Source organism: Melanotaenia boesemani, chromosome 18, assembly GCF_017639745.1.
Source record: "Melanotaenia boesemani isolate fMelBoe1 chromosome 18, fMelBoe1.pri, whole genome shotgun sequence".
Lineage (NCBI taxonomy): Eukaryota > Metazoa > Chordata > Actinopteri > Atheriniformes > Melanotaeniidae > Melanotaenia > Melanotaenia boesemani.
Window position 1 is genome coordinate 28,694,589 of NC_055699.1, and position 4,597 is coordinate 28,699,185.

The window sequence follows — 4,597 nt, forward strand, 5'->3', positions numbered from 1 at the left end:
AGTCCTTACAGAATATCTGAGAAATAAGGAAGAAGTAATCAGACAGTGATCAGATGATGTTTCCTGAGTTAGGGTAAAACAGCAGATTTCTCTAGCGTGAGCAGCCACAGACTCAAGGAATTGATCCCAGATCCCAGATCCTAGATCCCAAACTAAAGGCTCTTTACAGCAGAGCAGCTACATTTAGGTGGAGCACTCAGAAAGAATTTTTAATCTGATTGATCGGGGGGTTTGAACTTTTCACGATCGGATCAGCAGGAACAACTAATCATGTATTCAGTCTTTGGATCGCTTTGTGGTGGATGTTGTTTCTGCACATGCTTGAACCACATGAGGGTTATGTGATGTAACGAATTTCAGAGAAGACTTGAAACATGGCGTCTGTCACGGTTTCTGGGTTTTGGTGGGTGTTTTGATCATGGTTTAGGATTTTGGTTTTTGTCATGTTTAGTTCGGCCTTGTTCTTGGTTTATAGTTCTTATGTTCATGCTTTAGGTTTCAGTTTTGTCATGTTTGGTTTTCCCTCTTGTGTTCCTGTGATTTTTGTTCTGTCTCATTAGATCACCTGGTCTGATTAGTCATCCACTTCACCTGTGTCTTGTTACTCCCTCTGTGTATAAGTACTCCTGGTTTCAGTCACTCCTTGTCAGATCCTCTCATTTGGTCATGTGTGGTTTAGTTCGTTGGATTTATCTCTGTCTTGCATTCTGGAAATAAACCTTTCACCTGCACCAATTCTGCCTCCTGCCTCTGACTGCCTGCAATTGGGTCCTCACCTCCTCCGACGTCCGCCATTTATGACAGTACTGTGACAGAAGGATCTGACCAGACATGGACCCAGCAGACAGCTGGGATTGGCCACATGTGGACTCTGACGGCTACCCTTTTATCATGTCATCTGAGTTGTTGAGTTGGCTGAATTGGCGTGCCACTCTGACAGATGACGCTCCCAAGGGTTCACAGTTGTGGAGTTCTGCACGAACCGCGACGGGAGCTAGAAGGAGGCCAGGTCGTCTACGGCCTCGCTGCCACCCGTCGCTACTGGCTCCCAGGTCTGCTCCAGTGCCCCAGCTCCCCACGCCTGCTCCGAGGTCCTGCCCTGCGCCCCAGCTCCCCACGCCTGCTCTGAGGTCTTGCCCTGCGCCGCAGCGTCCCACGCCTGCTCCGAGGTCCTGCCCTGCGCCGCAGTGTCCCACGCCTGCTCCGAGGTCCTGCCCTGTGCCACAGCATGCCACGCCTGCGCCGAGGTCCTGCCCAGCTCTTCGGTGTCCCACAATGGTGTCCAGACCTTCTTCCCTAGCGTCGGTACCATTATTGTCCATAGCTCGAGTCCCTGTTTCCGACGGGGTCTCAGGTCGAGACGCTCCTCACACTGCTCGAGTTCCTGTCACCGAGGGGGTCTCAGGTCGAGACGCTCCTCACCCTGCTCGAGTTCCTGTTCCCGAGGGGGTCTCAGGTCGAGACGCTCCTCACCCTGCTCGAGTTCCTGTTCCCAAGGAGGTCTCAGGTCGAGACGCTCCTCACCCTGCTCGAGTTCCTGTTCCCGAGGGGGTCTCAGGTCGAGACACCCCTTACCTGCTACTGGTACCCGACCCAGAGATCCAGTCTGCCCGTCCGCCAGAGATCCAGTCTGCCCGTCCGTCAGAGATCCAGTCTGCCCGTCCGCCAGAGATCCAGTCTACCTGTCCGCCAGAGATCCAGTCTGCCTGTCCTCCAGAGCTCTGGTCCAAGCCTGCTTGGCCTCCGGTGATCCAGCCCGCCTGTCCTCCAGAGCGCCAGTCCAAGCCTGCCCGTCCGCCTGAGAACCACCTGTCTGCACGTCCTCCTGGTCGTCCGCCGGAGGTCCTGCCCCAGTTCATCCGGCCCTCCAGCCGGCCTTCTGACCAGAACCTGCTGTCTGCTCAGCCTCCGGGCCGTCCGCCGGAGGTTCTGCCCCGGTCCGTCCGGCCCCCCCAGCCGGCCTTCTGACCAGAACCTGCTGTCTGTTCAGCCTCCAGGTGGCTCCCCCTGAACTTTGTCGAGGGGCCTGTCTTGTTTTGGTCTGGCTTTGGTCTGGTCTTGACACTCAGAAGGTTCAAAATAAAAATAAATAAAAGGGAAACCCTTTTACCTGAACTCGTGGGCATTCTATATGTATTGGATCAATAGGACTGATCACGAATGACGTCAAAATGCTATTTTTAGAACAGCGTACTGCGCAGGCGCCGCCGCCATATTGGATTCGGACAAACAACCTGTAGAGCGTGTATACTGTGTTTGTACGAGCAAAGTTGCATTCCGAATAGCCGAATATTTCTTTAACAAAACCATTATGGTAACAACTAAACACTGCTGCTTCGGTGTCTGCCGAAGTGACTCGCAATATAGTGACCGTGAACATATGAAGGGAGTGTTTTTCATTCCATTTCCAAAGCCCGGAAGAGAACCAGAGAAATGCCAACGTTGGGTACGAGCTTGTAAACGGGAGGGATTCACTGAGAAAAATGTGACAAAGGATACATACATTTGCTCTCTGCATTTCCTCGGTGGAAAAGGGCCAACAATTGATGATCCAGACCCAATACCAGCAACAACATCTGGACAGGTAGGTTCTTTGCCTTTTCCGCGGCAGAATGGTCATTCATACAGTTCATGATATCCTTTTTCCGTAGCTGGTTGTCCAGACAATTGCCTCTACGCACAGCTCCACTCTTTACTGAACTTAAGGCAACTTCTTGTCTTTCATTACTGGACGAACTATTATAACTATTATTAATTATAATGTCTCGGATTCAGATGAATTTGAGACATTAGTGAGATCCCACCTGTTAATCCCACTTCTCAAGTATTGCTCAAGTAGTTATCTCAACTCAACCTCCTTTGTCTCAATGATGTCTTTTCCCCTTTTTTGCTTACCTCTTGCTTCTATGGTAACCTTAGGAGAAGTAATTCAGCAACAAATGATCACAGAATGATACGAGTATGAGAAGCTCAAACTAGTCTCATGAGACAAGAATGAACAACAGATGATAAACTTTGCTTTACTGTGGGCAGTTGTCATGGAATCCAGTAGCTGAACACTCCACATTTTGTAACACAGGCTTTTTAGACCTTACCTCTCAAAGCCACCAAAGTATTAAGACTAATGGGCCACTATTTATTTTTCTTTGACCTGCCTGTCAGCTGGGTGTCAATAAAACAGGCCAAGCTTGCTCAGCCAATGTTCTATTGTTTTGTTTTGTGATTGTGTTTATAAACCAAATGAGGTATTATCTTATAAAACTCATTTTCTGTTTCTAGGTGGAGAAAATAGCCCGCAAAATGAAAGCTCCTACCCAAAGAAATGAGGCTGTTTCTGAAGCAAAGAGAAAGAGGAAAAGATTGACCCACAACAACACTCCATCGTCCATTAATTGTAATAGAAATGAAGTTCAAATAAAAACATTTCAGATGCATTTGTTTTTTTTATTGTGACTGATAATGTTCACTGTGATCTTGGTTGAAGATCCTCATTTGCTGGACTTGACCCTCGCTGTAATGCAGCTTTGATGTTATACCATGCACCACCGTCTACAGCTGGATCAATTGGTAATTTTTGATCCACAGCATGCTGGCATCTGTACAAACACAATGCATGGAGTAATGTATTTATCTAATAATCAAACAGAACAATGTCTCTGAAAATAAATATATCTTGCCTTTGTATTTATAATTCATAAAGGACCTATACCTGATATTATTTTAATATGTCTAAGAAGAATGGTTTTTACATAGTATATTATGTGGTATATGGGGTAAGTCCATAAAACCGAATGACTCATTGATTGCTAGGGATGTAAGGAAACAATCGAAAATTGATTTAAAATCAATTCAAACTGGTTTAAATGGAAATCGATGTAGAAAAAAGGAAAATTGATTTGCATGTAATGCATCAATGAAGATGACGTTCAAAACAAATCATCTTTTGTTCACAAAAAGATTTGTTTTCCATTCCTATCCATTTTCATAATAATTATTTGTTCAGTGTTAAGTTTTGTTAGTACAACAAGCAATAGAAGGCCACAGTTTTAAACAAGGGAGAAAGGGGCAAATATAAGAAAAAGACTATTTGGCCATAAAATAACTCAAAACAATTTTATTGGTAGTGGCAGGCCACTTTTTCGGACAGTGGAGTTAACTTCTGTAACTGATTTAATATCACGTTTAGCTCCTTAACAAGTTAGGGTTGCACTGTCAGAGTTAATGATGGGTAATAGCCTAGATTTAAAATAAATTCCTACTATAACATTCTTACTACATTTTGGTGGCTAAAGTGTGTTTAGGTCTGCTGAAATGTGAAACACACTAGTTACACCGCATACAACACTAATAACTGAGCGAGAGCTAGCTTAAAAACAGCTTACCTTTCAACTAATAAAGCTTTCTTTCCGCTCACTTTGAGGCCTCTACATGTCAACCAACGTTTAAGTTCAACAACACTGTGTTTATTGATTGAACTGTACTGAAATGAAGCTCCCGGGACGTCTTTTTCTTCCAAAACTACACGTACACTCGGTGTCGCCATTGTAAACTAACTCTTTGTTTGTCCGAACTCGCGCTGTTGCCGGAACTCATGAAT

General features: G+C 45.7%; 1 long non-coding RNA gene across 1 annotated transcript; it reads left to right on the forward strand.

Moving 5' to 3' along the window:
* The first annotated feature begins 2,147 nt into the window (after positions 1 to 2,147).
* Positions 2,148 to 3,434, forward strand: LOC121628969. The gene is made up of 2 exons (XR_006008309.1): positions 2,148 to 2,584; positions 3,280 to 3,434. It is a non-coding gene; the product is annotated as an uncharacterized LOC121628969 (long non-coding RNA).
* Positions 3,435 to 4,597: the final 1,163 nt, after the last annotated feature.